Below are 10,341 nucleotides of genomic sequence, written 5' to 3'. Positions count from 1 at the left end.
CTTTTTAACTTAATATGATCACATTTGTCCATTTCTGCTTTGGTTGCCTGTACCTTTGGGGTACTACTCAAGAAATTGTTTTGTATACCAATGTCCTGGAGAGTGTCCCCATTGTTTTCTTTTAGATGCTTCATAGTTTGAGGTCTTAGATTTAAGTCTTTAATCCATTTTGATTTGATTTTTGTATATGGCAAGAGATAGAGGTCTAGTTTCATTCTTCTGCATATGAATATCCAGTTTTCCTAGCACCATTTGGTATACACTTTTCCCCAGTGGATGTTCTTGGCAACTTTGTCAAAAATGAGTTCATTGCAGGTGTATAGATTTGTTTCTGGGTTCTCTATTGTGTTTAGTTTGTAATGTATCTGTTTCTATGCCAGTACCATGCTGTTTTGGTTATTATAGTGCTGTATAATTTGAAGTCAGGTAATATGATTCCACCAGTTTTGTTCTTTTTGGTTAGGATAGCTTTGACTATTCTGGATCTTTTGTGATTCTACATACATTCTAGGGTTGTTTTTCCTTTAGCTGTGAAAAAATGTCACTGGTATTTTGATACGGATTATATTGAACCTATAGGTTGCTTTGGGTAGTATGGACATTTCAACAATATTGATTTTTCTAATCCATGAACATGGAGTATCTTTCCATTTTTTGGTGTCGTTTTCAATTTCTTTCATCAGCGTTGTCTAGTTTTCATTGTAAAGATCTTTCACTTGCTTGGTTAATCCTTAGATATTTAATTTTATTTGTGGCTATTGTAAATGAGAATACTTTATTTCGTTTTCGGATTGTTCACTGTTGACATATAGAAATGCTACAGATTTTTGTATATTGATTTTGTATCCTGCTACTTTACTGAATTTATCAATTTTAATAGTTTTTGGTGGCATCTTTAGAGTTTTCTAAGTTAAGATCACATCATCTGTAAACAAGAATAATTTGACTTCTTTTCCAATTTGAATGCCCTTTATTTCTCTCTCTTACCTGATTACTCTGGCTAGGACTTCCACTACTATGCTGAATAACAGTGGTGACAGTGGGCATTCATGTCATGTTTCAGATCTCAGAGAAGTCTTTTAGTTTTTCCAAATTTAGTATAATTCTAGCTATCAGTCTGTTGTATATGGCATTTATTATGTTGAGGTATATTTTTTTCTGTACCCAGTTTTTACAGGGTTGTTATCATGAAGGGATGTTGAATATCATCAAATCTTTTCTCAGCATCAATTGAAATGATTATTTTTTTTGTCCATCATTCTGTTGATATGATGTATAATCTTAATTGATTTGTGTATGTTGAACCAATCTTGCATCCCAGGAAGAAATCCTACTTGGTCATGATGAATAATTTTTTTAATGTGTTGTTGAGTTTGGTTTGCTGGTATTTTGTTGGGGAATTTTTCTTTTTTCTTTTTTCTTATTTTTTTTTTGTTTGTTTGTTTGTGAAAGAGCACACTTTATTGGGAAGCAGAGTGCTGCACAGTGACCAACAGATGATGGCCGCCCAGTGGGCACTTACACATCATACTCCAAAAGACACATAGGATGTTTTGCTAATAAAAATCAACAGGAACAGGGATTCCTCTGGGCAACTCCCCCAACCTCATTCCTTTCAGGGGTCAGGAAATCTCCCAACCATGTTCCTAACGGCCGCTGTGGTTCGCTAGAGGTAGACAGCCCCTTGGGGAAGCCTTCCTGTTTCTTATAAAGAATATTTTCTTTAGATTTTTTTGAAGTCTTCATTTGTTATTTTCATTCTACATTCTCTTAAGACCATCAGACTAGCTTCTCTACGTATTGCCTTGATGTCAGCACCAGAGAGGTCATCTTTAGCCATAATCAAATTGTCCAGGGTTACATCATCGGCCAGCATCATCCTCCTTGTGTGAATCTGAAAGATGTGCTTCTTAGTCTTTTCATCAGGCAGGGGGATCTCAATCTTTCTGTCAATGTGTCCTGGTCTGATAAGTGCTGGATCCAAAGTTTCTATTCAGTTTGTGGCCATGATAACTTTCACATCTCCCCTAGAATCAAATTCACCCAACTGGTTCAACAATTTCAACATTGTTCACTGAATGAATTTCTCTCTCACCACCAGAATTTGAGTCATATCTTTTTGTCCCAATGGCATCAATTTCTTCAATAAACACGATGGACAGTGCGTGTTCTTCAGCAACTCGAAACAATTTCCATACAAATTTGGGCACATCGTCTAGGTACTTCTGAATAAGTTCAGAGCCAACCAATCTCAAGAAAGTGGCCAAGGTTTGGTTTCCTACTACTAAGGCTAACAGGGTTTTACCTGTGCCAAGTGGACCATAGAGAATGACCCCTTTAGGAGGCTTTATACCCATCTCTTCATCATATTCAGGATGGGTTAGAGGAAGCTCCACAGATTCCTTAATTTCCTAAATTTGGTTGTCCAACACCCCAGTATTAGCACAGATCTCCTGGGGGGACTTTTCCACCTTCATCACTGTGACTAGGGGATCCATGTCATCCATCAGCACCCCATCACAGTATGCAACTTGTGGTTGAGCAGGACCTAGCATCCAGATTTCAGCAGATCCTTGTCTACAAATAAAAAATGCTGATGTAGTGTTCTGAGGCCACAGATGTAGACACGATGGTATGATTGTCATTGATGATCCCTTCCAAAGTTCCTACTGACATTGGGGTACCCCTCAGATCATCCACTTTTGATCTTTCCTCCTCTTGCTTTTCTTCCAATGGTTTCATTTGTTTCTGATTTCTAATGAATTATCCCTCCATGAGAAGATAGTCTTTCATTCTCTTTAACTTCAGTAATTGTAACGGGCATTGAGTGTTAGGTGTCAACAGTGGCAGTTTGCTGGCAGCATCTGGTTCCTTTGTTTTTTTCTTCTTTTTCCCCACTGTAGTTGGTACAGGAGGTTCATATTTCTTTTCCTCATCCTTGTCATCTTTCTTGCCACCTCCAGGAACATGACCATACTCTCACTTGGACCCATCTTGCCTTGGCCACTTAGGCTGAGGATTTTTTCAATAGTCATCAGACATGTTGACCTCTAGTTTTCTTTTTTTAATATATCTTTGTCTGATTTTGGTATCAAGGTAATACGGGCCTCATAGGATGAGTTCACCCAACATTGGCACACCCAAATATATAAAGCAAATGTGTGTGTGTATGTGTGTATATATATATATATATACACACATACACACACACATATATTTAAAATAGTTAAATCCTCTCATTGATTTGATCCCTTTATCATTATATAATGACTTTCTTTGTCTGTTTTTATAGTACTTGTGTTGAAATCTATTTTTTCTGATATAAGTATAAGTACTCCTGCTTTTGTTTTAAATTTCCATTGTCATGGAATATCTTTTTTCATGCCTTTGTTTTCAGTCTATGTATGTCTTTAGAGATGAAGTGTGTTTCTTGTAGGCAACAGATTATTTGGTCTTGTTTCTTCATCCATTCAGCCACTCTGTTTCTTCTGATTAAATAGTTTAGTTTATTTACCTTTAACATTATTATTGATATGTAAGAACTAACTCCTGCCATTTTGTTATTTGTTTACTGGTTGTTTTGTGGTCTTCTTTTATTTTTCCTGCTCTCCTCTCCTCTCCTCTCCATTTTTCTTTTAGTAAAGGTGATTTTCTCTGGTGATATGATTTAATTTCTTGCTTTTTATTTTTTGTGTATTTGTTGTTTGTTTTCTGTTCTGAGGTTACTATGAGACTTGCAAATACTGTCTTATAACCTACTGTTTTAAGCTGATAACATTGTTCACATAACCAAAGAAATAAGCAAAAAGAAAACTAATAAAAACTCTACACCTTAACTTCATCCCCCCACTTTTAAACTTTTTGTTGTTTCTATGTATATCTTATTGTACTATGTCTTAAATAGTTATAGTTATTATTTTTGATTAGTTCATCATTTGTTCTTTCTACTTAAGAGTAGTTTACACAGCACAGTTAAGTATTATAATATTGTGTGCTTTTCTGTGTGCTATTACCAGTGAGTTTTGTTACCCTCAGATGATTTCTTTTTTTTTTTTTTTAATTTATTTATTATTATTATACTTTAAGTTGTAGGATACATGTGCATAACGTGCAGGTTTGTTACATATGTATACTTGTGCCATGTTGGTGTGCTGCACCCATCAACTCATCATTTACATCAGGTATAACTCCCAATGCAATCCCTCCCCACTCCCCCCTCCCCATGATAGGCCCCTGTGTGTGATGTTCCCCTTCCTGAGTCCAAGTGATCTTATTGTTCAGTTCCCACCTATGAGTGAGAACATGCGGTGTTTGGTTTTCTGTTCTTGTGATAGTTTGCTAAGAATGATGGTTTCCAGCTGCATCCATGTCCCTACAAAGGACGCAAACTCATCATTTTTGATGGCTGCATAGTATTCCATGGTGTATATGTGCCACATTTTCTTAATCCAATCTGTCACTGATGGACATTTGGGTTGATTCCAAGTCTTTGCTATTGTGAATAGTGCTGCAATAAACATACGTGTGCATGTGTCTTTATAGCAGCATAATTTATAATCCTTTGGGTATATACCCAGTAATGGGATGGCTGGGTCATATGGTACATCTAGTTCTAGATCCTTGAGGAATCGCCATACTGTTTTCCATAATGGTTGAACTAGTTTACAATCCCACCAACAGTGTAAAAGCGTTCCTATTTCTCCACATCCTCTCCAGCACCTGTTGTTTCCTGACTTTTTCATGATCGCCATTCTAACTGGTGTGAGATGGTATCTCATTGTGGTTTTGATTTGCATTTCTCTGATGGCCAGTGATGATGAGCATTTTTTCATGTGTCTGTTGGCTGTATGAATGTCTTCTTTTGAGAAATGTCTGTTCATATCCTTTGCCCACTTTTTGATGGGGTTGTTTGTTTTTTTCTTGTAAATTTGTTTGAGTTCTTTGTAGGTTCTGGATATTAGCCCTTTGTCAGATGAGTAGATTGCAAAAATTTTCTCCCATTCTGTAGGTTGCCTGTTCACTCTGATGGTAGTTTCTTTTGCTGTGCAGAAGCTCTTTAATTTAATGAGATCCCATTTGTCAATTTTGGCTTTTGCTGCCGGTGCTTTTGGTGTTTTAGACATGAAGTCTTTGCCCATGCCTATGTCCTGAATGGTACTACCTAGGTTTTCCTCTAGGATTTTTATGGTATTAGGTCTAACATTTAAGTCTCTAATCCATCTTGAATTAATTTTCGTATAAGGAGGTTTCTTATGGCTCATTAATGGTTCTTTTCTTTCTGATTAAAGTATTCTCTTTAGCATTTCATGTAGGGCAGGTCTGGTGTTGAAATCTCTCAGCTTTTGTTTGTCTGGGAAAGTCTTTCTTTCTTTCTGCTTCATGTTTTAAGGATACTTTTTACCAGGCATATTATTCTAAGGTAAAAGTGTTTTTTCCTTCAGCACTTTAAGTATGTCATGCCAGTCTCTCCTGGTCTGTAAGGTTTGCACTAAAATGTCTGCTGCAAGACATATTGGAGCTTCATTGTATTTTTTCGTTGTTTTTTTTTTTTTTTTTTTTTTTTTTTGATTGTTTCTTTATCCTTGACCTTTGGGACTTTCATTATTAAATGCCTTGAGGTAGTCTTCTTTGGGTTAAATCTGCTGGGTATTTTATAACCTTCTGGTACTTGGATATTGATATCTTTCTCTACGTTTGGGAAGTCCTTTGTTATAATCCTTTTGAATAAACTTTACACCCCTATCTTTTTCTCTACCTCCTCCTTAAGGTCGATAACTCAGATTTGTCCTTATGAGGCTATTTTCTAGAGCCTGTAGGCGTGCTTCATTGTTTTTTATATTCTTTTTTCTTTAGTCTCCTCTGACTGTGTATTTTCAGATAGCCTGTCTTCAAACTCACTAATTCTTCCTTCTGCTTGACCAATTCTGCTATTAAGAGACTCTGATGCACTCTTCAGTATATGAATGTCACTTTTCACTCCAGAATATCTGCTTGATTCTTTTTAATTATTTTAATTTCTTTGTTATATCTGATAGAATTCTGAATTCCTTCTCTGTGTTATCTTGAATTTTTTTGAGTTTCCTTAACACAGGTATTCTGAATTCTCTGTCTGAAAGGTCACATATCTCTGTTTCTCCAAAATTGGTCCTTGGTGCTTTGTTTAGTTCAGTTGGTGAGGTCATGTTTTCCTGCATGGGATGGATACTTGTAGGTGTTCAACTGTGTCTGGGCATTAAACAGTTAGGTATTTACTGCAGTCTTTGTAGTCTGGGCTTATTTGTACCCATTCTTCTTTGGTAGGCTTTCCAGATGTTATAAAGGACTTGGGTGTTGTGATCTAAGTTTCTGCTTTAGGGAGCACCCCAAGCTCAGTAGTGCTGTGGTTCTTTCAGATTTGCAGAGGTACCACCTTGATTGTCTGGAACAAAATCTAGAAGAATTCTCCAGATTATCAGGCAGAGACTCTTATTACCTTCACTTTCTTTCTCCCAAACAAATGTAGACTCTTTCTGTTCTGAGCAACCTGAAGCTGGATGTGGAGTGACAAAAGCACCCCTGTGGCTACCACCACTAGTACTATGCTGTGTCAGACCTGAAGCCAGCAAAGCACTGGGTCTCATCCAAAGTCTACTGTAACCATTCCTTGGCTTCTGCCTATGTTTGCTCAAAGCTGTGGGGCTCTATAATCAGCTCTACAATCAGCAAGTGATGGAACTAGTCTGGCTGATGTCCTTCCCTTCAAGTCAGTGAGTTCCTCCAGGCCCCAGGTGACTCCAGAGTTGCCATTACAGGAGCCAGGAACTAGAGTTAAACCTTAGAAGTCTACCTGGTGTTCTATTATCCTGTGACTGAGTACAAAATACTGTACTCAAACCAGATTATACAGTCCTCACTCTTCTTTCCCCTTTACCAAGGCAGAGGTCACCTCATGACCACCACCACTACAGGTCACAGGGAGTACTGCCAGACTACCGCTAATGTTCCCTTAAGGCCCAAGGGCTACTTAGTCAGCTTATAGTGAATTCTGCCTGGCCTGGGATTTACCCTTAAGGGCAAAGGGCTCCCCTCCGGCCCAGGGAAGGTCTGGAAATAATGTTCAAGAATCAAGTCCTGGAATCAGGGACCACATGAGCCCCTTTGATCTTATATCCCACTGTGGTCAGGCTGGTACCTAAGGCATAAGACAAAGTTCGCTTTACTTTTCCCTGTACTTTTCTCAAACAGAAGGATTCTTGCCCTGTAGCCAATACAGCTGGGAATGCACTGAGTCTCAACTGAAGCCAGCAAGTCTCAGAGTCACACGCAAGACCCATGATATAGTACCTGGGTATCACTGTTGATTATTCAGTGCCCAAGGGCTCTTCAGTTAGCAGATGATGAATCCTGCCAAGACTGGGTTATTCCTGTCAAAGCAATGAGTTCCTTTCTGGCCCAGGTTGTGTCTGGAAATGCCATCCAGAAGCTAGGGACTGGAAAAGGGGGCATCACAACTCTGACTAGTGCCAGATCCTGCTGTGGCCGAGCTCGTATCTAAGGTACAAGACAAAGTCCTCCCACGCTTCCCTCTCCTTTCCTCAAGTGAGAGGAAAGGGTCTCTTTTGGAGCTGTGAGCTGTGCAGCCTGGGCTTAGGGGAGGAGAAATGCCAGTGCTCCAGCTGGTGTCTCAGTAGATCACATGCCTTCCAAGCCCACTGGCTTTGGGCCCAGTTCGGCACTAGCACTCATTCAAGAGTTGCAGTTCTTGTGGCCTAGTCTGCCATTCTTTACTTAGAGACTTGGAGCACCTTAGCCTGCAGGAGTGAGGTTGGCGGGAACTCAAGGTCCTACCACTGGGCTCAGTGATTTCCCTCTGGCTGGGGCTGGTTTAAGTGCTCCCTTCATGGTTGGTCATCAGATGAGTTTGGTCTGTTTTTACTTTCTGCTATAAGAAACCAGCACTGAGTTTAATGCCTCACAATTGTTGTGCTCTCCCATTCTCCAGCACACAGAATCATTCTCCATCCCATGCTGCCACTGCCACAGGACGGGGGCGGGGGTGGTGTTGATAATTCAAGACTGTTTTTCCTACTTCTTCAGTGCCTCTTCCAGTGATATGAAGTTAAAACCAGGTACTATGAATGCTCACCTCATTTTTGGTTCTTCCGAAGATTCTTTTTTTATGTAGATAGTTATCAAATTGGTGTCCTTTCAGAGGGGATAATCAGTGGAGCCTTCTATTATTCCACCTTCTTGCTCCCCACCAAGCCTGCATGGAACATTTTTTTGGTATATATTTACTCTTAATCTATGTATTTTTGTCTTTTTTTGAGACAGGATCTCACTCTGCACCAAGGGTGGAGTGAAGTGGTGTGATCATGGCTCATTGCATTGAACTTCGAAGTTCAATCAATCCTTCTACCTCAGCCTCCAAAGTAGCTTGGACTACAAGCATGTGCCACCATGCCTGGCTAATTTTTATACTTTTTGTAGAGATGGTGTTTTGCCATGTTGCCCAAACTGGTCTCAAATTCCTGGGCTCAAGCAATTTTTCTGCTTCGGCTTCCCAAAGTGCTGAGATTATAGGTGTGAGCTACTACACCCTGCCGTCACATTCCTTTTTAATCCCTACTTCCCACTTCCTCTTGCTTCTGCCACCTCATATTTTTCATACAGTCACTGATCTACTTTCTTTCACTTTGGATTTATTTGAACTTTCTATAAATTTTATAAATGGAATCACATAATATATGGTCATTTTTGTCTAGTTAATTTCATTAGTATAATTACTTTGCTAATTATGGAGGAAAAAAAATAAATAAAAGACATCCAGATTAGAAGTGAAGAAGTAAAATGGTCTTCCTTCACAGTCTCCATAATGGTGTATGAGAAAATCCGTTAGAATCTATTTTTAAAAGCTACTAGAGCTAACAAGCAAATTTAGCAATGTGGTCATGCCATTTTATTGCTAATTAGTATTCTATGGTATGACTATATGATAATTCATTTTTACATCTGTTAATGGATATTTTGTTGTTTTTGTTTTTTTAATATTTTATTTTATTTTGTAAGTTTCAGAGTACGTGTGCAGGATGTGCAGGTTTGTTATATAGGTAAAGCCATGGTGGTTTGCTGTACCTATCATCTATCATCTCGATATTAAGCCCAGCATACATTATCTCTTTTCCCTAATGTACTTTCAAAAATAAATCTCCCCGCCAGGCACAGTGGTTTACACCTGTAATCCCAGCACTTTGGGAGACCAAGGCGAGAGGATCACCTGAGTTCAGGAGTTCAAGACCAGCTTGGCCAACATGGCAAGGCCCCTTTCTACTAAAAATATAAAAATTAGCCAGGTGCGGTGGTGAGGGACTGTAGTCCCAGCTACTCTGGGGACTGAGTCAGGAGAATCACTTGAACCTGTGAGGTGGAGGTTGCAGTGAGCCGAGATCGACCTATTGCACTCCAGCCTGGGTGACAGGGCAAGACTCCATCTCAAAAATAAATAAATAATATTCTATAAAAATTTCTGTACATTTTTTGTGAAGACATGTTTTCATTTTTCTTGAGTAAGAGATGTTGGTTGGATCATATGATAGATACATATTTAGCTTTTAAGAAACTGTCAAATTGTTTTCCATAGTAGTTGTAACATTTTGTATTCCCACCAGCTGTGTATGAGAGTATGAGTTGAGTAGCTCTACATTCTCACTAATACTTGGAATGAGCAGTCGTCTTAATTCTAGCCATTGTGTTAGATGTACAGTAGTAGATTATGGTGTTTTAATTTGCATTTCCCTAATGAACAGTATTGTTGAGCATCTTTTCAAATGCTTATTTACCACGTGTTTATTTTATTTTCTTTGGTGAAATATCTGATCAAATATTTTCCCTTTTTTTTTTTTTTTTGAGATGGAGTTTTACTCCAGTCACCCAGGCTGGAATGCAATGGTGCAATCTTGGCTCACTTCAACCTCTGCCTCCCAGGTTCAAGTGATTCTCCTGCCTCAGCTTCCCGAGTAGCTGAGATTACAGGTGTGTGCCACGATGCCCAGTTAATTTTTTTATTTCTAGTAGAGACGGGGTTTCACCATATTGGTCAGGCTGGTCTTGAACTTCTGACCTCGTGATCCCCCACGTCAATCTCCCAAAGTGCTGGGATTGCAGGCTTGAGTCACCGTGCCCGGCCATATTTTGCCCATTTTTAATTGAGTTGTTTGTTTTCTTTTTATTGAGTTGTTTTGAAACAGTTGTATTATTTTTAATGTTGATGGATGTGTAATAGTTGTATATATTTATGGGGTACATGTGATATTTTGATACAAGCATATAATGTGTAATCATTACATCCGAGTGACTGGGTAT

The 10,341-nt window shown here is 38.7% G+C and overlaps 1 pseudogene; it reads right to left on the bottom strand.

Annotated features, from left to right (window-relative positions):
• Positions 1 to 1,566: 1,566 nt before the first annotated feature.
• LOC102120675 (26S proteasome regulatory subunit 4 pseudogene) lies at positions 1,567 to 2,967 on the bottom strand (annotated as a pseudogene).
• Between the last annotated feature and the right edge of the window lie 7,374 nt (positions 2,968 to 10,341).

The sequence above is a fragment of the Macaca fascicularis genome, chromosome 1 (genome assembly GCF_037993035.2).
Source record: "Macaca fascicularis isolate 582-1 chromosome 1, T2T-MFA8v1.1".
In the NCBI taxonomy this organism is placed as follows: Eukaryota; Metazoa; Chordata; class Mammalia; order Primates; family Cercopithecidae; genus Macaca; species Macaca fascicularis.
Note: the sequence above shows the minus strand (reverse complement) of the source record. Positions and strands in the feature narration are given on the sequence as shown.